This window comes from Rhinopithecus roxellana, chromosome 5 (assembly GCF_007565055.1).
Source record: "Rhinopithecus roxellana isolate Shanxi Qingling chromosome 5, ASM756505v1, whole genome shotgun sequence".
Lineage (NCBI taxonomy): Eukaryota > Metazoa > Chordata > Mammalia > Primates > Cercopithecidae > Rhinopithecus > Rhinopithecus roxellana.
In genome coordinates, this window is record NC_044553.1 from 149,008,156 (window position 1) to 149,033,774 (window position 25,619).

General features: G+C 53.5%; 1 long non-coding RNA gene across 2 annotated transcripts; it reads right to left on the reverse strand.

The window, feature by feature from the left end:
- Positions 1-6,616: 6,616 nt before the first annotated feature.
- On the reverse strand, positions 6,617-25,081 carry LOC115897680. 2 transcript variants are annotated; one of them, XR_004057451.1, is made up of 3 exons: positions 24,962-25,081; positions 18,996-19,090; positions 6,617-6,780 (listed from the first exon to the last, which is right to left on the reverse strand). It is a non-coding gene; the product is annotated as an uncharacterized LOC115897680 (long non-coding RNA). The 2 variants fall into 2 exon arrangements; XR_004057452.1 differs by lacking the exon at positions 6,617-6,780 and adding an exon at positions 15,933-16,138.
- Between the last annotated feature and the right edge of the window lie 538 nt (positions 25,082-25,619).

The following is a 25,619-nucleotide window of genomic DNA, read 5'->3' on the forward strand; positions in this document are numbered from 1 at the left end:
CTTACCCTGCCTTAACCAGTGTCACTGAATACACCAGTCCTCAATACTGGCTGTCCTAGAAACTGTTGCCCACTCTGGGCTCCTGCTGCCACCTCCACCGCCAAGAGGGGGAAACTGAGGCACAGTTTTGTCTTTAACTCCCAGCTACCACCATGCGACCTGGGGAAACTCACCCACCACCAGGACCACTTCAGGCCGCTGAAGGGACACACGAGCCCAGAGAGGGCAGAAAGTCCTTTCTCCCTCCTGGATCCCAGACACTCCTCTTTCGTGGACCTGCTTTCCAAGATGACTGACAGCAGCCACTCCACTCAGCTCTCCCCTGGATCCCACCCCCACGCCCATTCATGATGTGGTGCAGCTGGTCCCAGCATGATGGTGCCCCCAGAGCCCGGCACTGGTATTTTCCTGAAAGTCTGGGCCGATCGGTGTTATCTTTCATGACCACCCGGAGGCTTCTGTTTCCTTCCAACGCCCTCTGGCCACAGGTTGAGGCAAGCTCCTGTACTCACATTCTTTTTTTTTTTTTTTTTTTTTTTTTGCGATGGAGTCTCGCTCTGTCACACAGCTGGAATACGGTGGCGCGATCACTGCTCACTGCAACCTCTGCCTCCTGGGTTCAAGCTATTCTCCTGCCTCAGTCTCCCGAGTAGCTGGGACTATAGGTGCCCACCACCTCGCCCGGCTAATTTTTGTATTGGAGACGGGGTTTCCATGTTGTCCAGGTTGGCCTTGAACTCCTGACATCAGCTGAGCCACCCACCTCAGCCTCCCAAAATGCTGGGATTACAGGAGTGAGCCACTGAGCCCGGCCAGCACTCACATCCTTTAGGAACCATGACAGAGGTGCAGAGAGGCAGGGCGGGGCTGGGGCTCAAAGCCCAGGCTCCAGGGCCAACCCAGTTTTGCCCACCAGCTTTGTGACCAAGGCCACATCTCTTCACCTCCCTGAGCCTCAGTTTCCTACTCTGAAAGGGGGATAACAGCACCCCTCCTGGGGCTGTTGTGAGGATAGAGGAAGTAACATGTAGAAGGTATTTTGCCTGGTGCTTGGCACACAGTAGCACACAATGAACAGTGACTGTCATTATTGCATGTGATGCAGCCAGACAGCCAGGCAAGGCACGAGTGGCCCCGTGTTCCCATCTCCGGCGGCTCACCCAGCTCTGACTGCCCCCTCCACCCCGCCTCACCTTTGGTGGCGCACGGCCCAGTTGTTCTCATTAGATGATGCTGCTCTGCTCCCAATGTGTCACTCATGTGAACCAGCGCACACCTCATCCCCACCCCCATCACTGTTCTGCTGGAAGAAACCCAGGAGCCAGGGCCGCAGAGCCAGCTTCCCCTGTGCCTGCCTTCTTAGGCGTGCAAATCAGCGTGAGCTCTTCCCCTCTGCCTGGGCAGACTCCCACTGACTTCCCCTTCATTCCTGTCCCCTTCTCCCCAAACAAAACAGAAAGGAGGGCCCAGGAAAAGAAGGGGTATCAAAATCCAGTATTTGAACCAGGCTCAAAATGAATCAAGGTTTGGCCCCTGGAAGCAACATGAACCCCAGAGGCTTGGGAGGTGCTGCTCTGCCCCTGACTAACTTTGTGGCCTTGGGCACCTCCCTTCACCTCTTTGAGCTCCAGCTTTGTCACCTCTGACACAGGGACAGTAGTATAAGCCCTGGGACACTGTACCCTCCTGCCTGCTCTGAGCTGAGCCATGCTGCCTCTCTGAGGCCACTTTGATTTGGTCTCTCCTGTTCCTGGGTCCATAATTCCTATCGCTTGCCCTCCCACACCAAAGTCCCACAGGGATACAGGCGTGAGCCATTGTGCCTGACTAGCACTTTGGGAGGCCAAGGCGGGCAGATCACCTGAGGTCAGGAGTTCAAGACCAGCCTAGTCAACATGGTGAAACCCCACTCTATTAAAAATACAAAAATTAGCTGGGCGTAGGGGCGAACACCTGTAATCCCAGCTACTTGGGAGGCTGAGGCAGAAAATCGCTTGAACCTGGGAGGCAGAGGTTGCAGTAGGCCAAGATTGCACCACTGCACTCCAGCCTGGGTGACAGAGCAAGACTCTGTCGAAAGAAAGAGAGAGAGAGAGAGAGAGAAAGAAAGAGAAAGAAAGACAGAGAGAGAGAAAGAGAGAGAGAGAGGAAGGAAGGAAGGAAGGAAAGGGAGAGAAACAGAAAGAAAGGAAGGAAAGAAGGAAGGAAGGAAGGAAAGAAAGAAAAAGGAAGGAAGGAAGGAAATAAAAGAAGAAAGAAGGAAGGAAGGAAGGAGAAATCCAGGCAGGGTGATGTGTGTTCGGGTCAGTGTGCCCTTCACCTTTGGGCACCTTGATGGCTGGACCTTCCACTGTGTCCCCTGCGAGCACCTGTGCCCAGCACAGAGCCATACACAGAGAATCTCACCTGGGTCAGATTAGCAGAGGCTGATCGATTTGTGACGTCACACCCGCAGCAGGGCTGAGTGCCCAGGAGAAAAAGGTCTTAACAGCACGTTGGGGTGAGTTGCCAGGCCAGGCAGGGGTCAGGGAAGGCCAAGGAGGAAGGCTCTGAGCCACCTGGCCTTCAGAGAACTCCCAGACAGTGGCCCAGGGACCAGTCCAGCCCAGACCACCTGAGGCAGTGACCCCTTTCCCAGGATCCAGGTACCCTAGAGGCACCTCAGCGGAAGAACTCTCTGAGGTCTGCAGGCTTGAGCTGTTTTGCTTTCCCCAAGACAGTTTCATCCTATAATAGTTGCCATTCTCATTGTCATCATCCCATTGGAGTATATTTGCTTTATTTGAGAAATGTATGTAATGATTATTTCTGGCACTACACTAAGTGCTTAAAAAGTATGAATTCACTAATTGCCGAAACCCCATAAGGTAGGGTACTATTTATGAACCCTGAGGCCCAGAGAGGTTGAGTAACGTGCCTGATGTCACGAGACCGATGGATGGTCACGTGGGGCTCTCGGCTTCCTTCTGAGAGGCAGCTGCTGGGCACGGGGCATGCGGTTGTTCCAGGCCCTTCTGCAGACACAGCACTGCCTCCTACATTTCCCCCATGCTCCCTGGGGCCTTGCAAGTTCCGGATTCTTCATCTGTAAATGGGGACAATAAGGCCAGCTCTGGGGGCCCAGGGCTGGGCCTGGGGGAGGGTTCAGCCCCACAGGGCCCTGCCCCCTCCTTGCTGTTCATCATCTGTCTGAGGCTCACTCAGAAGCTCCCACCCATACGATTTGATTCTGCCAGAAAAACGTGCTGAGGGGTAAGTGCAGGGTCTGGTGGGAGCCCCAGATTGCAGGGTGAGCTTCCCCTGGGGGCAAGCCCAGTGGCACCAACCCAGGTGAGGGGAACTGTGTGCTCTTGCATGCCCCTGACCTTCCCCTGCCGGGCTGGGAGCCAGAGCTGGCTGGTTTACAGAACATGGGGCCAGGATCGCAGCCACCCCAGGCCGAACCCTGGGCTGTGGGTTATTTGCCAGGACAAGGTGGCCCTGGGGCAAGGAGGCCTCCCCAGGATGGGCTGCCCCCACCGTGGAGGAAATCCACACAGCAGCTCAGTTCCCCAAAGGATTCCCTGCCTGGAGTCCAGGCCACACCAAAGTACACAGAACTTTGTGTGCGGCAGGAGGAGAGGGCGGGACTCCAGCAGGAAAAGCTCCCTGCCTGGCGGAAGCCCCCAGGCACCTGCCCAGGGGTCATGGGGATTCCTGGAGATCAGTTTCCAGTCCAGAAAAGCCTCCACCCCAGCCCTCCCGAGCCCTCAGTGTGGGGAGAGACAGAGCCCCAGCACAGCTCACCCCTCCCTAGGAGGAAGGGAGTCAGGGGGGTGGGCGCTGGCTGAAGGTCACACAGGAGCCCCGGCTGCCAGCTGCCTTGGGTTGGGCCTGCCACAGGAGGCTTCTTGCTCACTGAGGGTCTCAAACATAAGCCTTTGACATTCTCTCCAAAGGAGGTTACAGCCTCAGGCACAACCACGTTGTCTGCAGGGCCAGAGGAAGTTTGCTTTACAGCCACCAGGGAGGGTCCCATCACTGGACGCACCTCCTATGGCCCCTAAACCTGGATGTGTTGGAAATAAATCCTGTTATCTACTTGGTGTCTACCACTAGGCTATTGCCCCAACGGGGCTGAAAGTGGTAATTGGTTCATCGTAAGCATTACAAACAATATTGTGATTCTTATAAAGTGATCTCCATGTGTTGGTAAGACATTAAGACCCTTAAAAAATGACCATGGCTCAGGTTGTTTGCCTCCAAGGGCCTGGTTCCAGAAACTTCTGGGTGGAGGTGAGCTGGGCAGCCTCCCTCTAATTTCCCCAGGGAATGGCTGGGGACTTAGCCAAACGCTGACAACCAGCGGGTGAGGGACAGGTGGACGCTTCCCAAATCAGCTCTGTGCAGACAGACCGCAGCTGTCAGGCCTGTGCTGGCCTGACCCTCCTCTGTGACCTTGCGCCCGGGACCCCCTCCAGTGTCAGCATCCCTATCAGAGCCTCGAGGGCTGAGCCAAGTGACCCTTCTGATGCTCCCCAGCCCTACCACTTGGCTCCAGCTCAGCCCTGGAGAAGCCCCTCCACTATGGGGACTCACCTGGAGCTACCTGGAGCATGAGCAGCCTGAGGAAGGAAAGAAAATGCTCTTTAAGTTGTCATAACAGAGCGGGGCCTCCAGCACCTCCTGTTTACTGAGGCTGAGTAAATACAGCCGGGCCCTTAGCAACAGGCACAAAGGGGCCCTTGTGCTGCCCGCTGCTCGCTCGCTGCTCCCTCGGCTCCCTCCCTGAGCTCAGCCCCAGCTGGGAGCTCTCTGAGAGGCAGGCTGGCCTGGCCCACAGCCCTGGCCTGACGGGGCCGGAACCGGGCGAGTGCAAGGCCTGCTGTGTGCCAGTCTCCAGGCGTGTCGGGGAGCCAGGCCTTTAGAGGTCCCTGTCCTCTGCAGGCAGAAAATTCCACCCCATTCTTCTGACCAGCAAACTAAGGTTTGCAAAGGTAAGCAAAACAAGGGCCTCAGAGAGGCCCCTGATTTGAGTTTGTCACTCAGAGATGGAGCAAGTGAGCCTTGGACCAAGAAGCCCCGCGCTGGACGTCAGTCTCGGCCACGGTCTCTTCATTTCTAACAAGGGGCTCATGCATCATGCCTGGCTCGCCTGGCTCACCTGGCTGCGTGCACATCAAATCACATGAGTGTGTGAGGACGTTCATTCTATGAGCTCTACAAGCTCTGAGCAAACAGAAGGAGTTATTATTTGGGCCAAGGGGGCAGACCAGACATTAGAGTCAATGATAAATCGGTTGGGCCCCTGTCAAGTGCTAAGAGCTTCCAGAGCCCCCTTTGGAACAATGAAGGTGTCACACCTCCTGGAATCCCAGGTACTGGCAGCCAACTCCATGCCAGGCTGGGAAAACGGGGTGAGAATGGTGCAATCCCTGCCCACAGGGCCTCCCTCGCTAAAACAAAGGGCTAGTTCCACAGTGTATGAAGCACTGTAATACATCAATAAACTGAGAAGGCCTCAGTTGAAAAATGAGAAAAAGACGTGACTAAGTAATTCATAAAAGAATTAAGGCTGGACATAGTGACTCATGCCTATAATTCCAACTATTTGGGAGGCCGAGGTGGGAAGATCACGTGAGATCAGGAGTTCAAGACCAGCCTGGGCAACACAGTGAGACCACATCTCTACACAGAAAATTTTTTTAAAATAAAAATAGAAATAAGTTAGTTGGGCGTGGCAGTGTGTGCCTGTAGTCTTGGCTACTCAGGCTGCTGAGGCAGGAGGACCCCTTGAGCCTAGGAGGTCGAGGTTGCACTGAGCCATGATTGTGCCACTGCACCCCAGTCTGGGTGACAGAGGGAGACTCCATCTCTTAAAAAAAAAAAAAAGAAAAAAAAGAATGCTTATCAACACTTAGAAAAAAAACAAAAATAGAAATCAACCTGATGAGTAACAAAAATGAAAATAAAAGCAACATTGAGATTTTCTGCACCCCCCCATTAGATTATTGAAAAGATTAGAAATATTTCCCCCAGCACTGGCAAGTTGGTTATGAAGGCTCTGCACCTTACTAACTTTTTTTTTTTTTTGAGACAGAGTCTTGCTCTGTTGCCCAGGCCTCAGTGCAGTGGTGTGATCTCAGCTCACTGCAAGCTCCGCCTCCCGGGTTCATGCCATTTTCCTGCCTCAGCCTCCTGAGTATCTGGGACTACAGGCTTCTGCCACCATGACTAGCTAATTTTTTGTATTTTTAGTAGAGACAGGGTTTCACTGTGGTAGCCAGGATGGTCTCAATCTCCTGATCTCGTGATCTGCTCACCTCGGCCTCCCAAAGTGCTGGGATTACAGGCATGAGCCACTGTGCCCAGCCACCCCTTACTAACTTTTGACCTCTAACATAAACTCCATGCCTCACTCTACCTGTCTGTAAAATGGGCACTAACAGAACCCGCCTTGCAGGTTTGTCGGGAGGAGTAAATGAGTTACTGCGTATAAAGTGCTTCGAGGGATGCCAGGCGTGTAAATGGTGCTGAATGCACTGTAGTTATTACTTTTATGATTACCATTGGTTCAAAGTATACATTGGACAATCTTATCTTGTTTATTAAAATAAAAAGTTGGAAATCATCTAAATGTCCATTAACTGGGAACTGAAGAATTCGATGACAATCTGTGGATCCCATGGAATACGTTCCCGCGACTGGGTCAGCGAGCGCACGGGTGTTTGTATTGACGCGGAAGGTTCTCCATGTCACACTGATGGATGAACAAGCAGCTGCCGCAAAGAGATCCCGCTTCTGTGGAGTTGGAAACATGGATTTATTGGTGTGTATTTGCACTGAGACACGGGCAGGGATGTTCTCCAGCTGTTAGCGGCGGCTTTCTAGGAGTGAAGCATTTTAAGGCTTTTGTTTTCTTCTCTATACTTTTCGGTGTTTTTAAAAAGTACAAGGTTTTGTTTTGGTTAAAAAAAAAGTTTACTAAAGCCATTTTCTTTTGTTTGAATTTCAAATGCAGTAAGTGCTGAACGGAAGCACTGGGGCATGAGTGACCAGAGAGGGAACAGTGAAATTTGGGCTTGTCAGTGGGGACGAGGTCGGGGAGGCAGACTCAGTGTTGATGGGGTGGGAGGTGGGCTCCATGGCAGGAGGGCAGGGACTTCGAAGAGTCCAGGGCTTTGAGAGGGACAAGGGGGCAGTTAGAAAAGCAAGTTGGCCGGGCATGGTGGCTCACACCTGTAATCCCAGCATTTTGGGAGGCTGAGGCGGGCAGACCACAAGGTCAGGAGTTCAAAACCAGCCTGGCCAATATAGTGAAACCCCACCTCTACCAAAAATACAAAAATTAGCTGGGTGTGGTGGCACACGCCTGTAATCCCAGCTACTTGGGAGGCTAAGGCAGGAGAATTACTTGAACTCAGGAGGCGGAGGTTGCAGTGAGCCAAGATTGCGCCACTGCACTCCAGCCTGGGCGACAGAGCGAGACTCTGTCTCAAACAAAAAAAAAAGAAAAAGAAAAAAGCAAATTGAAGCAAAGTCACGCCATTGGAAGGGCAGATGGAGGTTTTATCTGGAAGGTGCAGGGAAGTTCAAAAAAGTAATGTAAGGTGTCTTCGAAGTAAGACACCTTACTTCGTAAGGTGTAAGAAAGTAAGGTAAGTCCCTTCGAACTCCCTCTGATCTGGCCTCTGCCCTATTTGGTGGTTCTTATTTGGGCCTCAGTGCTCCGGGCAGGAAAGTCTTGGAGTGGGGACACAGGCGGGAGCCTCCTGTCCATTTTCAGACACAGGCCAGAGGAGGCAGCTGGATGCTTGAGTATGAAGAAAGCCCCCTGTTTAGGGCTTGCATCTCTCCAAGTCCAGTAGGGCCCCAGCCACCCTGAGAGGAGAGCCGCTCCCTGTGTGTGTGCTGGGACTTGAAGAGCCTAAGAAAAGGTCTGGACCCTCCCATGGCCCGCAGGCTCTCACTATCCTAGAGCCAAAGACCACAAGCCACTCTCTAGGGCCACGGGAGGGCGGCCTGATGAGTAAGCGCAGGTACCTGATCAGGCAGCATCGCACCATGAGAGGGGATCGCATGTGCCAGTCTCCAGTTGCTCCTTGCTATTCCCCAGGCCCCGGGACTGCGGAGTTAGCTGACCAGGCAAAAGTTGGCTCCCCGGCAGCACGCTGGTGGTCCCGAGATACCCTGTTAATATTTGGGGGCTGGATAGGTCCACGTGGTGGGGAGCTGTCCTGTGTATGGTGGGATTTTTAGCAGTGCCCCGGCTTCTACCCACTAGATGCCAGTAGTATCCCTTGGCAATTGTGACATTGACAAATGGTCCCTGGGAGACACAATTGCTCCCATTTGAGAACTTTGGCTCCATGGTGACCTGCATGGCCATCAGCCCCTCTCCAGGGCTGAACACTCCTCGGGGCAGGGTCCTCATGTCCCCACCACCCGCACAGGCTCAGCACACAGCAGGTGTGAACACCTGGGCAGCACCTACCTGCACAGGCTCAGCACACAGCAGGTGTGAACACCTGGGCTCTGGCCCTTCCTCACCAGAACCCCCTCCCTTCTTGCAAGGAGTGCAGCGGCAGCCACAGAGGACACCCAGTCCCTGTCCCTGCCCCCAGCCCGCCCAGAGCGGAGATGAGCTGAAAACCCCACTGTGTCTCCCACCTCCCCCAGCTCTGGGCTCCAAGCAGCCAGGATGCAAAGAACTAAGTCCTTTGAGTGAAACAACCTTCAGTAACCTTTTCAGACAAACGCGTCCTCCCCTCCCACCACTTGCTGGAAGCCAGAGCTGCTGACACAGCCATGTGGGGACCTGTAGGGACTCCCTCTCCTTGAGCCGTGGCACACGCACCCCTCACACCCAGCCACTCCCTGCCACCCTCCCTCTCAGAGGAAAGGGCCACCCAGATCTACCGCCACACTCTTTTTTTTTCCTTCGAGACAGGGCCTTGCTCTGTCACCCAGGCTGGAGTGCAGTGGTGTGATCACAGCCTTCCCAAGCCCCATTCTTAACACCCAAAAGCATTTATAAGAAGCTCAGTTCTCAGTGTTTAGGGAGACAGTGGGAGGGAGATCTGTCCAAAGGGTGCTGAGTCCTGCACTGCCCAACAAGTATGAGGTTTCTTGGGGCCCGCCCAGCAAGTGCTGCCTGGAAGAGCTTCTGCTTCCATCTCTGACTCTGATCTGGAGGGGACTCCATCCCCTCCCTTTGCCAGTGCCTGGGACAGAGACAGCTGCTGTCGGAGATCTGCAGGGCCTAACATAAAGCAAGAAGCCGTGGCCAGTGGCCAGTGGCCAGCACTGCAGAGCGTGCAGAAGGAAATAAACTTCCACTAGAAGCTGCTGGCTGGGCAGGCAGGAAGGGTGCTCCATGGAGCTTGGAGCTTTGGCAGGGTCAGGGACCCCAAACATCGTGTGCACAGTGGCTAGGGCTCCAGCTCAGGAGAGCGCCCCCAGAATGCATGACCCGGATCAAGGCCCACAGGGCACACATGGCATCAGCAGGACCCTGGAGAGGGGGCTTTCAGATAAAATCCAAACAGGGATGCATCTCCCAAAAAAGACCCATGGTTGGTCCTGGACAGCCAAGCCCTGCTCTCAGCACTCAGCCAGGACTGGTCCTCAAGCTGTGTTGACTGAAGGGCAGGCCGGATTAATGTTCATTCCAGAAGGAACCTGACAGCCAGCCCTTCTCAACAAACCATCTTCACATATGCTCCACGAGGCAGTCATTCCCCACACGAGGGACTCCTGGCTGACTCCGTGTGATGCCCGGGGGAGGTGAGCTGCTGACTTCCTGTCGTCTTGAGTTAGAGAGGACTCCAGGCTACCCCATGACAGCATCATCGGGCACTTGCAGGCAGGTATGTTTTGGCGAGGGCTGGTGAAGGGTAGGGCGGCCATGGGCATGCAGCCATCCCATCCAAGTGTCATGGCAGGAAGAAACAAAGGTTGAGAACCACAGCACTAGATGTCTGGGTTGGGGGACACATGCCATTGTGACCTGGATTCTGGTGCCTGGGGTGGGCACAACCAGGTTCGCGCCTTGTTCCAGGAAGCTGTATGTAGCAGGCCTGTTGCTGGCTGGGTTTGCTGCTCTTAAGGACGCAGCTGCACTGGAATTTGGGGTCCCCTCATCCCCCACCAGGAGTTCAAATCCCTGTGCCTTCTGTGTCCTCTGTCCCACACTGCCCCCTGGAGGAGGGATGAAGGATGGTGCTGAAGGGCACAAGAGGTAGACATTTTCATCCGCCTTCACCTCCTCTTCCTGGCCAACAGAAAGCTGATTTTGTTCGAGGCAGCAGAATGCCCAGCCCCAGGGTCAAGTCTTGCTTCATTGTATAAGTCAGTGATGATGGCCCTGTACCCCTGTGCCAGGCCCTTTCTTTCCCAGGCTCCTTTGCAGCTAGGGACCATTGACCCAATTTCAGGCAATGAAGTGTAAGGGCAAGTTTTGGGGGGATGCTTCTGGGAGAGCTTTTGCTTCTTAACAAAAGAGAAGTGTGTGAAAGGAGAGTTCTCTTAGGTCCACCCTCACTTTCTTTCATGCTGGAGTGCAGACGTGGTGGCCGGTGCTGCAGCAGCCATGCTGCAACTATGTAGCACCAAGTTAACATGGAGGATGGTGGGCAGAGAGAGGGAAAGAACCTGGGTCCTTGATGACCTCACCAAGCTACCAAGCCACCCTGAAACTGCCTATGCCCAGGGTCCTTGTGAAGTAACAATGGCTGTATTTGTGGTTTCGTTGAATTCTGTTACTTGCAGCCAAACACATCAGGGAAGCAGTGAGGTGTGAGGTGCTGGGTGAGCATGGGTTAAACACTTAGCACAATGCCCAGCCTATGGTAACTGCTCATAATGATGGCTGTTATTACTGTCACGTGCATCTACAAGTGTGCACAATTTGCTAACTCGTGTGGGCACATATGGTTGAATATGGAGGTGTGATGTGCAGGTGACCTCGGTTCAAAATGTGATTCAAGTCCTGTCCTGTTACTTGGCCCAGGCACTGGGGCCACTCCCTCGACCTTGCTGAGATGCAGTTTCCTTAACTAAATGGGGAGGCAATGACTTGCATGGGTCTAAGCTGGCAGTTGGCATTGCCAACCTCGCAATCACCCAGAGGTAGGACAAGAATACTGGTTCCACCTGACAGATGGGGAAGCTGAGGCTTAGACAGTGTAAGTGAAATGCCCACATTTAGAGCCAAGAAGTGGTGATGCTAAGACTTGAACCATGTGGCCTCACACAGAACCTGTGTCTGCAGAGCTGTGTGTGAGTGTGTATATGTGCAGGAGTGTGTGTGCTGGGGTCTGTGTGCAGGGAGTGTGTACATGTGTGCAGGAGTGCATGTGAACAAGTATGCAGGGGTCTGTGTGCAGGGTGTGTGTACATGTGTGCAGGAGTGCATGTGAACATGTGTGCAGGGGTCTGTGTGCAGGGTGTGTGCACATGCAAAGTCACTTAGGTCAGTGTGTATGAAACCCAAGGCATTCTGGACAAACCCTGATGACTCTGTCTAGAGGGAGGGTCTCTCCTTAGCCCTCAGAGGTGCAGTTGGGCCTCCCTTACCCTAATCTTTACTGGCTTTCCCAGACTCCTAGGCTCCAGCAGGACTGCCTCTGTTGCAGTGGCTCTCTCTGGCTCTCCAGGGCCCTGGCGCTCCACAGTGGCTGCCTCCTGCTCCCTTCTCCAAAACAACATCAGCAGCAGTTCCCAAGGGGTGAGCCACCTCCCTCTTGTTTACCACTTGCATGGCCCCCCACCCTGCAGAGCTAGCTCCAGGTTTCCATCAGCAGGTGTGTTTTCCAGGCCCTGGCCCTTTCCCCTCCTGGCACCTTTGAGGCCCAGCTAGACGGCAGCTACTCTCAGGAGGGTTTCCTTTTCCCTTGAGACCAGGACCCACCAAGTCAAGGGGTGCTTTTCAGGCTTCCCCAGTTGGGTCCAGCCTGGCAGGTGGGGAGGGGATGGTGCTGAGTGAGAGAGAAGGAAAGTGAAGGGAGTCCAAAGCTCCTAGAGACAGTCCCAGGCTCCTTGCCCCAACCTCACCCCCTTCCTTGTCTGAGCAGATCTTTCAGGCTTCTCTGAAGACAGGGGTCCACTGGGACTTCAAGCTTGGGCCCAGAGGTTGTCCAGTCACAGCTAACAGACTGAGAAACTTCTGTTCTCACTTCCCCCTAAAGGGCTCCTTTCTCCACCCCGTGCTCCTTGTCCTCACCTCCTCTTCTGCATCTATGGTGAGAGACAGAGAGGTTCCACACCCCTTCGCCATTTGGAGCCTGAGGCAGCCCCGCCTCCTGGGCCCATGTGTCCCCTCCAGACCCTAAGCCACAAGCTTTACCTCCACGATTTTCTCGGAGCAAACCCACTGTCCTTTCCTACTGTCCTCCCCCAGGGAGTCTTTGATCCAGCTTGGGCCTTGAGCCAAAAAATCATTAAAAGAAAGTACAGCCAAGGAGAGGAAAAAATTGCTCTTCTGATGGGAGAAAGCCAAACGCTGTCACACGCCAGGGCCATTGGCTCTCACCCAGGAACTTGGGGGAGAACTTTCTGGGAGGTAGGGTGGGGGCCAGGGGCTGAGGCAGAAGGAGACGGTTATAGCAAAGGTCTTGGGGCCCAACAGACTGAGGTGCAGAGACCTTTTGTTCTTGCTGAGGCCTCAAGCAAGCGCCTAGCCTCTTGGGAGCCGTGACCTTGCAGGGTTGAGTGCCGTGGAGACCTGGCATGTAGCAGGCCCCAGCTAGAAGGACCTCCTGAGGTCTCTGATGTTTTCCACAGCTCACAAAGGTGTTTGGGTGGGAACAGCACCAGCTGGAGTCTCTTACAGGACAGGAGACCGAGCAGAGGCCCTGGGAGGGTTGATCTGTCTAACGTCACACAGCAACTGGATGCCCTTGGCTCTGCCTGTTTCCCCAGCAGTCCTGGCCTGTAGGAGACATGACAGTCAGAGACTCTGGAGTGTGTGCTCTGAGAAGGTGATGTGCTCTGAGAAGGTGATGTGCTCTAAGAAGGTGAGCCTCACCTTCTCAGCCCCCAGTTGGGGAAACTGAGGCCCAGAATGGGAACTCCCATGGCCGTGTGGCCCTTGTAAGAGGAACACGGGCAAGAAGGCACAGGCCCTGCTTCTCCCTGCGTCGCGTCCCTCTAAACCAAATAGCTGATGCTCACTGCACCAGGCACTTTGTACTTGAGGCTTTCAAGACATGGTCAGATTTGATTTTTACAACAAACTAATAAATGAGGTAGGTGCCTTTATTAACCCTCATTTACAGATGAGTAAAGTGGGGCACAGAGGGGACAAGTGACAGACTGAAAGTCACACTGCAGATACACAGTCGAGCCGGACTTGAAACCCACGGTGCCTGACTCCAGCACCCATGGCTGTGGCTCCAGTGAGGACAGAGAAGCTGACCTAGTCCTCCATTCTCTGCTCACTCCCTGAACGCCTGGGCTGGGGGAAGGATGTCCAGAGCACCGCCTGCCGGGCTTCTTGTGCGGTGTGCCTGGTGCATGGTGGGTGCCTGGTGCCCGGTGGGTGCCTGCTGAACGTGGCGCTGTGCTGAGTGAGGCGGGTTCAGCAATCGCACTAGCACAGGGCGCTCGGGCCGAGACCCCTGTGGGAGAAACAGAGGTGGGGAGGGTCCTTCGGCTGGGCGGACACACTCAGGCACTCACAACAGTGCGTCACCGTGGGCCACGCAAGTCAAGGGCAAACTCTTCACCTCTGCTGTTGCTATGGGAAGAGTGCCAGCTCTGGGTTTCAAGCCCCTCTGCCTGAGTGGAAGGACAAGTGTGGGCATCTGTGAGGATGCTGGGACCACTCAAGGCAATTTGAAAGGAGCAGAAGAGCGAACAGCACCAGGGAAGACTCTGGTCAGGAAAACCAGCCAGGAGTAGTGGGAGGAGAAGCCGCGGGGGCTGCGTTCAGGCGTGGCTTCCTCCAGGCACTGGTCCTGGCCTGGCGTGGTGGTGACCACAGGGGAGACTCCTTCTCATGCCACGGCCTGGGCGCCTCCCCTTTCTCCTGGCTGCAGTCCTTCCCTGGCCTCGGGAGTGTGCTCCAAACACCTACCCCATCACCTGTCCCCTGAGATCTCTCTAGGAAGCTGGATGTGCCTGGGGGGAGTGCCTTCTTTGGCCTTCTTTGGCCCCCACCCAATCCTGTCGCTTTTTGCAGCCACAGCAGTGCTCCACGCCACCCTCTGCCCTCCCCCTACTCTGTAAAAAGAGCTGTGGCCAGAGCACTCAAAGAGAGACCCTGCCCCACACGGGCACCACAGCATGGGAGGAGGGAGCTGGTCCTTTGGCTTCCGGCCCTGAGCCTGTGGTGGTTGCCTGGGCAACAGCAGCCCATGGGAGGCAGGCCTGACAACACCACGAGAGGCTGCCCAGCCCCCTCCATTCCTCCCTGCTCCCAGGGAGGTGTGGCACCTGGGTGTGTGCACAGTGCGTGTCTGTGTGTACACATGTGAGCCTGCAGTCTGGGTGTGGCTGGCCGTGGGTTCCGCAGAGCTAGTCACCAATGGCCTCACTGAGCAGAGAAGGGCGGGATGCCCACGGGCTGGGTGCTTAAAGCTCCCTCAAAGTTTTTGGGCGTGGAGACTCACGCCTGTAATCCCAGCACTTTGGGAAGCTGAGGCAGATGGATCACGAGGTCAGGAGTTTGAGACCGGCCTGACTAACATGGTGAAAGCCCAACTGTACTAAAAATACAGAAATGAGCCAAGTGTGGTGGCGCACACCTGTAATCCCAGCTACTCAGGAGGCTGAGGTAGGATAATCACTTGAACCCAGGAGGCGGAGGTTGCAGTGAGCCAAGACTGTGCCACTGCACTCCAGCCTGGGTGACAGAGTGAGACTCTGTCTCAAAAAAAAAAAAAAAAAAAAAAAAAAAAAGAGAGAGAGAGAGAGAAATGCAAGGTTCTGAGTCATTTTGAAATTATCTGAGTTGCTGGATTTTTCTTTCTTGGACCACAGACTCTGAGAGATAAGAACTGGGCCTTCAGGTTTAGAAGAGCACCAGCCACACAGTAGGTGATCAGAAAATGTGTCCTGACCCCTGCCCACAGGCATGATGGTCCAGGCCTCAGCCACAGGCCACGTGGTGTTTGGGGGCACCACAGCAGTGGGCCAAGGCCTTTGCTTGTGGGTGGACAGGGAGCTGTGCTGGGCCTCCAGAACCTGCCATGCTCCCTAGAAAAAAAGGAGTCCGGGCTGTGACCTTTATCTCCCCACAGGGACAGAATGTGTCAGCAGAGGGTGAGCAGTGGAGCCAACCTGAGCTGGTCACTATTGGCCTTGGGAATCCAGGCCTTGGGTCTCACCCTGCTGGTCCCAAGGCCTGGGTGGGGCAGGAAGGTGTCAAGAGTTGTCCAGGACACCCGGACGGTTCGCCTGACTTTGCAAGAACAGAGGCTCGGCTGGGAAGCGGGCACCCATCAACCCTCCCTCAGTAGCCTCTTTCCTGTCTCTGCTGGGCCTTGTTGACTGTGATCAACGACTTCTACTTCTCTGTTGGGGAAACTGAGGCACAGAGAAATCACGCAGTGCCCTAGCAGCAGGGCTGAAATTCACCGGGACTGTGCCAGCCAGGAAGCTACTGGCCACTCTACCATGCACTCCCAGTAGCCTGGCTCTCGGAGAACTGGGAGACGGGGTGGGCATGGCCAGAGCAAGGGAAGGGTCGCCGCAGCTCCAGCCCCACCCAGACAAGCCTCCACTTCCTGAGCTGGCTGCCAGGACAGGCTGGGCTCCCAAAATCCTTCCTAAAAAGGAATCAGGCTGTGGTGGCCCACACTATTTTTAGATAATTGTGTTGAAAAATCCCAAGGCACATGTAGCATCATGCATTTTTTTATTCAGGAAGAAAAAAGAAAGGGACCTCCTCACTCTTCTCCTCACGGCCACGGCCTGCCGGGAACAGGTCATGCCTCTGGAGGGACCTCGCACCTGTCCATCCCTGGAGGGGCAGTAGCCTGGGCCCTGCAGCTACCCAGCTCTGGGGGTTAGGGCTTTGGGGTTTCTGGCTAGAAGCAGGGCTCACCTTGGTCTCCTCCTAAGCCTGGAGCTCTCAGGGGGTGCAAGGCACATGGGGATCCCCCACATTGCAAGTGGGGAGACTGAGGCCAGGCTGTCCTCATCTCCATTTCCAGGCCTTTTTTAAAAAAAAAAAAACAAAAAAAACAAAAAGACAGCTTTATGAAGATGTGATTGGCATGTAGTAAAGTACAAGCATTTAAAGTATACAGTTCAATGTGTTTTGACATTTGTATCTATCCATGAAGCCATCGCCACAATTAAGATAGGGATCACATCCACCACCCTCAAAATGTCCTTATCACCTTTGAAACTTCTCCCCCTGGCCCCCCTCCACCCCCAAGGTTCCTTGTCCCAGGCAATCATGGGTCTGCTTTCCATCACTCTAGATTAGTCCACATTTTCTAGAGTTTTCTATAAATGGAATCACACAGCACTTTCTTTTTTGACTGGCTCCTCCAACTCGTCACCACTATCTGGAGATTCACCCATGTTGTTGCAGGCACCAAGCCCCTCATATGAAATAGATCACAATTCGCTTCTCCTTTGATCTGTTGGTGGACATTTGGATTGTGATCAGTTTTTGGCTATTACAAATAAAGCTGCTATAATCATTTGCGGAGAAGTCTTTGTATTTTATATCTGTACATATATTTCCTTTTCTCTGGGGTACATACTAAGAGAGGAATTCCTGGATAATTCTATGTTTAACTTTTTAAGAAACTGCCAAAGCGTTTTCCAAAGCGGCTGTACCATTTTACATTCCCACCAGCAACGTATGAGGGTTCCAATTTCCCCACGTCCTCACAAACATTTGTTATTGTCTGTCTTTTTGATTATAGACATTCTAGTGGGTGTGAGGTGGTATCTCTAGGAGTTTTGACTTGCATTTCCCTAGTGAGTAATGACGTTCAACATTTTTTCATGTGTTTGCTGGCCTAGACCTTACTTAAAAAAAAATAAACTATTAAGTTTGGGATAATTTTAGATTCACTGAAAAGTTGCAAAGATAACATACAGAATTCCCACTTACCCTTCACTCGGTTTCCCCTAATATAACCCTTTATGTTACCTGGTACATTTGTGCCAACAAAGGAACTGACATCAGTACATTACTAGTAACCAAACTCCAGACTTTGTTTAGATGTCAGCAGCTTATAATATGAATGTGCCTGATATGGTTTGGCTGTGTCCCCACCCAAATCTCATCTTGAATTGTAGTTCCCATAATCCCTACATGTTGTGGGAGGGTAATTGAATCATGGGGGTGGTTACCCTCATGCTGTTCTTATGATAGTGAGTTCTCATGAGATCTGATGGTTTTATAAGGGTTTTTTTTTTCCCTCTTTTTACTTGGCACTTCTTCCTGCTGCCATGTGAAGAAGGACATGTTTGCCTCCCCTTCCTCCATGAATGTAAGTTTCCTGAGGCCTCTCCAGTCATGCTGAACTGTGAGTCAATTAAACCTGTTTTCTTTATAAATTACCTAGTCTCGGGTATGTCTTTATTGGCTGCATGACAACGTACTAATACAGTGCCTTTCCCATCCAGGACCCTGTACCACCCAATATTTAGTTATGTCTTCATGGGCTTCTTAAACTTTTCTTTTTTCATGCTGTTGATAGTTTTGAGGGGTACTGGTCAGATATGGTGTGATCCAACTGCGCTGTTACCTGTTTCTGATGGTGTGATCCAATTGCAGTTTGTTACCTGTTTCTGATAGTGGGATCTGACTGCACTTTGCATTCATGGGGGTACCATCTGGCAAGGTGAGTTTGTCAGGGAGAGGCTGTAGCCCTCCCTACTGCTAATGATTGGCTACCATACACAGGTTCCAGGCAGAGTCTAGCTACTGGAGCCAACCAGCGTGGCTTCAGCCAGTTAACAGACCACTTCTTGGAATCATGAGGATTCACTGAGTGAGCCCATGGAAAATGCACAAACTAAGCCCTCAATAAATATAGCCCAATTCACTGCCATTCTGCCTATCTTAATTCTATCCTAAGATAGATAATCAGAGATGTTGGGGGAAAAAATGAGCATGTGAGTGGCTAGGAGTGTGGATTCTGAAGCCAGGCGGCCTGGTTCGAGGCTTGCTTAGTGTCACCCAAACTTGGGCAAGTTTCTTCATCTTCTGAAGAGAGCTTCATTTCTCACCTGTAGCAGTAATAATTGTATCCATATCATAGGATTGTCATGAGGATTAGATGAGTTAATACATGTCAAATGATTGGTGCATAATAAATGCTCAATAATTGTTAGCTGGCATTAACCACTCCATTGTATGTTGTATGACAATGTGAAACCACTGAAATCATTGACAATAGAGAATGGGTTAAACAGTCTGCAGTGCATCCATGTGAGGGGTGGTTATGCTGTCTCTAAGTTATCTAGAAAGAGTTTTAACTACAAGAGAATATTAAGTGAAAAGATCCATACAGTGTTATAGATAGTATGATTTTACTTCATTAAATATGTATACTTGGCTGGGTGCGGTGGCTCATGCCTGTAAATCCCAGCACTTTGGGAGGCCGAGACAGGTGGATCATGAGGTCAGGAGATCAAGACCATCCTGGCTAACATGGTGAAACTCCGTCTCTACTAAAAATGCAAAAAATTAGCTGGGCATGGTGGTGGGCACCTGTAATCCTAGCTAGTGGGGAGGCTGCGGCAGGAGAATCACTTGAACCCAGGAGGCAGAGGTTGCAGTGAGCCGAGATCATGCCACTGTACCACAGCCTGGCGACAGAGTGAGACTCTGTCTAAAAAAGAAGAAATAAAAGTCTAAATGCGTGGGAAAATGCTGGAAGGCAATAGGCCAAAATGCTGAGAAGGTGAGCACTAAACAGTGGAATTTAATGATCTTAGTCTTCATATTTCTGAAATTGTCCCCATGGTGAGTATGGTAAGTGAAATGATGGTCCCCAAAGATGTCTGCATCCTAATCTCTGGAACCCGTGAAGATGGTCACTTACCTGCAAAATGGGGTTTGCAGATGCAGTTTGATGAGGGATCTTCAGATGGGGAGAGTATCTTGGATTATCCAGGTAAGACCAATGTAGTCAGGAGGCTGTTACAAGTGAAAGAGGGAGACAGAAGGGTCAGAGGCAGAGAAGGAGGCGTCACAGAGATCGCTCTGCAGCAGAGGTCAGAGTGATGCCACTGCTGGCTGTGAATATGACCATGAGCCAAGCACACCCCCGAGAAACTGAAAAGGGCAAGGCTTGATGTCTTTCCTAGTACTTCCAGAAGGAACAGCCCTGCCATCACTTTGCCTTTTGCCCCACGAGACCCGTTTTAGACTTCTGACTCCCAAAACTACACAGAAGACAGGAAATGCGCGTTGTTTTATCGGGGGCAGTGGATACTGCTAGGGTGATGGGTGCACCAAAATCTCACAAATCACCACTAAAGAACTTACTCATGTAACCAAACACTGTGTTCTCCAATAACCTATGAAAATAAAAAATTAAAATTCTATAGAATTTGAAGAACAAAATGTAAATCTGCATAAATCTGTTAATACAGGATATAAAATGATATAATTTTAATATTAATAGCTGAAAATATAAAGAGTTTTATATTCAATTGAAGTTGTTATGAGATTAAAATATATTGTTATGACTTAAAAATGAAAGAAAGAAATGTGTGTTGTTCTAAGCCACTACATTTGTGGCAATTTGTTACAGCAGCAACAAGCAGCTGATACAGTGGGTGTAGGTTTTATGATCACAAAGAAAAAGAAAAAGCTGCTTGCCTACCAAAAAAAAAAAAAAAAAAAAAAAAAAAAGACAGTCAAGTACAGTGGCTCACGCCTGTAATCCCAGCACTTTGGGAGGCTGAGGCAGGCAGATCACCTGAAGTCAGGAGTTTGAGACCAGCCTGACCAACATGGTGAAACCCTGTCTCTACTAAAAAAAAAAAAAAAAAAAAAAAAATAGCCGGGCATGATGGTGCATGCCTGTAATCCCAGCCACTCAGGAGGCTGAGGCAGGAGAATCGCTTGAACCCGGGAGGCAGAGGTTGCGGTGAGTTGAGATCACACCACCGCACTCCAGCCTGGGCAACAAGAGCAAAACTCCATCTCAAAAAAAAAAAAAAAAAGGGGGGCCGTGGGTGAACTGGCTTCATTTCTACACAGGAGCTCTGTCCATCTGCCAGTGCAGACAGGCACAGCCCAGATCTAAAGGACAAGCTGGCTCAAGATTTTGAAAGCAATGAAGTGAAATTTGAAGTTGAAATTTTTGAAGTGAAATTATAAAGTTGAAACCAGAGAATCTGAAAACACTGGACTGAAAAGTCTCATTGTGTCTGAGCTCTGTGCCTTTCTTATTTAATCTTGTTTCTAAAACTGCTGCATAGGCCAAGCACAATGACTCACACCTGTTATCCCAGACCTTTGAGAGGCTGAGGGGACCGGATCACTTGAGCCTAGGAGTTGGCGACCAGCCTGGGCAACATGACGAAACTCCATCTCTACAAAAAATTAGTGGGGCTTGGCGTCTGTAGTGCCGGCTACTCAGGAGGCTGAGGTGGGAGGATCACTTGAGCCTGAGAGGTGGAGGCTGCAGTGAACTGAGCTCGTGCCACTGTACTCCAGCCTGAGTGACAGAGTGAGACCCTGTCTCAAATAGAACAAAAGGAAAGAAACAAACAAACAAAAAACAACAAAACTGCTACATAAAAATATTTGTAAAAATTAACACAGTTACCTTTGGACAACGTATTAAAGAAAGAAACTCTGGTGGCCAGGCATGGTGGCTCAAGCCTGTAATCCCAGCACTTTGGGAGGCCGAGACGGGCGGATCATGAGGTCAGGAGATCGAGACCATCCTGGCTAACACGGTGAAACCCTGTCTCTACGGAAAATGCAAAAAAAAAAACTAGCTGGGCGAGGTGGCGGGCGCCTGTAGTCCCAGCTACTTGGGAGGCTGAGGCAGGAGAATGGCGTAAACCCGGGAGGCGGAGCTTGCAGTGAGCTGAGATCCGGCCACTGCACTCCATCCCGGGTGACAGAACAGAACAAGACTCCGTCTCAAAAAAAAAAAAAAAAAAAAAAAAGAAAAGAAAAAAGAAACTCTGGAGAGAATTTAGAGTTGATCCCGTATTTGCAGATTACAGGATGCTCTTCCCTCTTCACATGGTCTGGTCCTTGCTGGCAATGTGAGGACAGGCCAGCCCTTTTGCAAACTGGCTGGTCCTAGTCATGTAGTAGAAAGTGGCAGAACCTGAAGCTTTTGGGCTTCTGCTCATGATCCTTCTTAAAGGTGGAGAACCCCAGAGTCCTCCAGGGTGGCACCTTCTTGTCACTCCATGTCACTGTCTCACAGAGGTGTCCCCGACCATCCCATCTAAAGTAACCCTCCACCTGTCACTTAAAATTTGCTCTCATCATCTCTGCCAAGCTGGTAATTATCTTATTTATTTACCCCTCTGTTTGGAGTCTGTCTCCCCAGTCCCCAGTAAGACCGCCAGCTCCCCAGGCCAGGTACCTGTGTCTGGTCAGGGGTCCTCAATACACCGTGGCTGAACACAGGCAGGAAGGCCTCACTGCCACCTGGGTGGAGGTTTCAGGCTGGGCTGGGTGCCCAGGAAGCCTCTGTGGGCTTGGGGAGGTCACCTTCCTGGTAGCCGTGCCTTTCTGGGTACTGCTGAACGGCAGGCTAAGCTCAGGCTGGAAACCCTGACCTCCTGCCATGTCCAGAACAGGAGCCACATCAGGTAGGGCTGGGCTCTGGTCGGCCATGTGCTTGCATTTTACACACCCTCTGAATCTTTACAACTGTCTTGTTCTCCCCATTTCACAGATGAGGAAATCGAGGCTCAGAGAGGACTAGTGACTTGCCTAAAGCTCCTAGGAGAGTGGGTGGCCAGGCCACGATTCAAGCTCTAGCCCAGCAGGCCCACAGTCCGAGCCCTTGGGCACAGGCACCACTCAGGCAGCGGCGGACAGGAGCCGAGCGGGACAGGGCTGCATGACCCTCCTCAGGCCTTGGCTGTACCCGGGGCCTGAGGATGACCCTATGGGGTCAAGGAGGCAGAGACAAGGGTGGTGGCGGTCACAGAGGTCCCCAGCTGTGCCCATGCTGACCAGGCCCCTCACCTCCTCCTCCATGCAGAGCAGGACTCGGACTCCGCCTCAGCTGCAGATAGCTCTGCCCTTCCTGCCCTGCTTCAGAGACCCCTCAGCACGTCGCAGCAGCCACTCACCCATCGCCTGAGGGTGCAAGAAAGAAAGAAAGCCTTTACGGTGCACCCCGGGGTCCAGGCTCCATGCCCTGTCCAGGTTGACCTCTGTTAATATTCCCAAAAGCCCATAAGGGAAGTTACTCCCCCTCCGTAGAGACGAGGAGACAGAGTGCTTCCCCATCAGAGGTGACAGGGCCAGGCAGAACTGGGATTCCAGCCAGATCTGTGTGACCCACAGCCCAGTGGTCACCAGGAAACCCTATTGTCCTCAGGGGGTCAAGAGCCAAACAGCAGAAGATGAGGGAGTTGAGGAGGGTGGTGGTGGCTGTGGGTGGCCCAGAGGGTCAGCAGGAGCTCCTGGCTCTAGGCGGACCTGCAGAAGGTGCTCCACCACCTTCCTGCCACCTCCCCATAGTCAGCTCCACTCGGGGACTGAGTACCCAGGAGGAACCCTGCCCGCAGGTCTGGCCCTGAAGCTCTGTGTGGTGGTCCTGAGGGGTGGTGGCGCTGGTGTCCCCTGCCTGGCATACACCACCCCTGACAGCTGCCTGCAGACTCACATCTCAGCCCGGAAGGCAGGCTGGGCAGGGGCGACTGTCCCCATCTGATTCTGGGTCCAGGGAGGGACAGTGGCACAGTGAGGATCACCCCTGGCAGGTGCAGAGCTGCGGTGGGTCCCCTAGGGCGTGACCGTGAGGGAGGGCCTCAGCCTGGCCCCCAAAAGACCTTCAGGAGGAGCACATGCCTGTCTGAAATGGTGCAGGATGTCCTTTTTCTGTTCCTATCCGGCCGCAGCGTGGGCAGGGGCAGCAGGAAATGCGTGACCACGAATGTGGGAGGAAGGCTAGTGGCAGGAGCGGCTGCAGCCCTGAGGCTCAGCCCTGGGGCTCGGCCCATTTTCCTGTGTGGGGTCCTCAGGCCCAGTGCGGTTGCTACTGCCCACCTCCCCCAAAGGACTCTGGCCAGGCCTCAAAGGTTTGTGGTCAAGTGTGTGGCTGCTTCTGGAGTAGGCAGGATGGATGGGGCAGGCAGAGGCCAGGGGAGGGACAGGAGCAGCCACCTGGCCCAGTGCCCAAGGCACTGTTTACGGAACTTCAATAGGAGTGATGTCCCCACACTGGGCAATGCCCACCCTGTCAGCCTTGAGAGGTGGCTGGGGAGGAGCAGGAATGAAAAGGTGGAGATATGGAGAGAGGGGGCCGAGTGGCGGGGGCCGAGTGGCGGGGGCCGAGCACTGGGAGGGTACGGGGGCACTGGAGGGAGACAGTGGCCAGAGTGGCTGACCCTGACCTGAAATGCCTTCAGTGGGGCTGGGTCACCCATTCCAGCCTGGAGCTGGCTGTGCTGCAGGGACCTGGGCTGGGGCTGGGGCAGCAGGTGACAGGCTGTTGACAGGCCCAGCATGGACAGGACAGAGGTAGAGAACTCCAAGGATGATGGGGAGGGTGCCCGGCAAAGGGGGCACTTCCTGCAGGCAGATGGTCCGGGCCTGCGATGATGACCATGTGGCCGCCGGGGCAATGCGTGGGACCATCGGGAGGAGTCTGGGGTTGCTCCATGTGATCACAGACATGCCCACCTGTGCACGAGCGTGCACCTTCCCCCAGCCCATAACAACACGTAGGGGGCACGGAGGATAACGGGAAGGCCTTGGTTCCCTCCCATCCCCACATGGGGAGGTCCCCACCCAGCCCTGAGGGTGAGCAGAGCCCTGGCCACAGCCCAGGGCCCAGGACCTGGAAGGAGGCAGAGGGATGGACAAACAGATGGACCCATGGATCCCCTAAATGGGGCTGGGGATGGGAAGTGGCCTGCCCCGGCCCTACCTGCCCAGGCCCCCAGCCTGGCTCTGTCCTGAGATCCTCTTGGCTGGGGCAGGCAGCTCCTTCACAGAAGGGCTTGCTCCCTCCTCCATCTCCTTCTTCCCTTCCTGGTCCATTCGCCACCCCACCCTGTCCGAAGTTGGCTCCCTGCTCAATGAGGAGTGGGTGCCCCTTCCCTAGGGCTCCCTGGCTTGGGGGTACCCAGGCCTCTGCCTCCCTGCTGCTGCTCTGCGGAACCACCAGGCCCCCAGCCAAGGCAGCCCCCTCAGCTTCCCTCTCTCCCTCCTCACACCTGCCCTGCTGCAAATATAAGGTGCTCAGCGAGGCCTGCCCTCAATACGGCCCCTTCCCCACCGGCCTCCCACCCAGCGCTCTCAGCTCCCCTCCGCAGCTACGCTCTTGAAAGAGACTTTACCTTTTCCTCCCCCTTGCGCCCACTCCAACCTGGCTTGACCCCACTTAATTTGGCTTGGGCTGCAGTAAGAAAACCACCACAGACAGGTGGCTTCAACAATGAACTTAATTTCTCACAGTCCTGGAGGCTCAAAGAACAAAGCAAAGGTTCCAGCCCATCTGGGTTCCTGCGAGGCTCCCTCCTGGCTTGTGGGTGGCCGCCTTCTCCATGTGTCCTGGCGTGGCTGAGCGTGAGCTCACTTGCACTTTGGAGTCTCTTCTGGTGAGGACGCCAGTCCTACTGGGCCGGGGCCCTGCCCGATGACCTCACTTCACCCGAATTACCTCCTTAAGGGGCCTATCTCCAAATACAGTCACACTGGGGCAGGGGTTCCACCCTGTGAATCTGGGGGAGCAAAATTCCATCCCCAGCATGGCTCTGGTTAAGGTCACTGCCAACCTGCACACTGCCAGGCCCACGGCCAGCTCTCAGACCACCCTGCTGGGGTCTCCGGACATTGAGAGAGCCCACTCACCTCCTCCAGGAAGCTCACCCTGCCTGTTCTCTGCCTCCCTCGCAGCTGCTCCTGCGCCTTCTTTCCTGATCTCTTCATTTCCCAGCCTGTAAACCCCGCCAGCCCCGGAGCTCAGCCCTGACCTCTTCCTCTTTGTCTATGCTTGTCCCGAGGTGGCCCCGTCAGGCCCATGGCTCCCAGCCCCACATCCCTGACACCTCCCACACTCTCGCCTCATCTCAGCCCAGCCAGCTGCCTCCGCCTCAGAGGCTCCACAGGCATTCTGTATTCAACCTGCCTGAAAGCATACTCCTGCCTTCCCCTCTCCTCCCCAACCTATTCTCCTGCCTCCTGGCGGTCAGTGCCATCCTTCCCGTAGCTCAGGACAAGACCCCCACCCTCATCCCTGGCGTCTCCCCTCCCTCACACCCAGCTCCATGTGTGAGCAACCCCTCTTGGCTCTGTCTTCAGAATCTTCACAGTCCAGTGCCTCTCGCCACTTCCTCCACGCCCCTTGGTCTAAGCACCATGGTCACTGTGTGACGGCAGGAGCCTGTCAGCCTCCCAGCTCCCACGCTGTGGCCTGCAGAATAATGTGCTCCCCATGCCCCCCAAAGACGTCCACATCCTGAGCCCTGGAACCTGTGACTATTGTTGCCTTCCACGACAGATGGGGCCA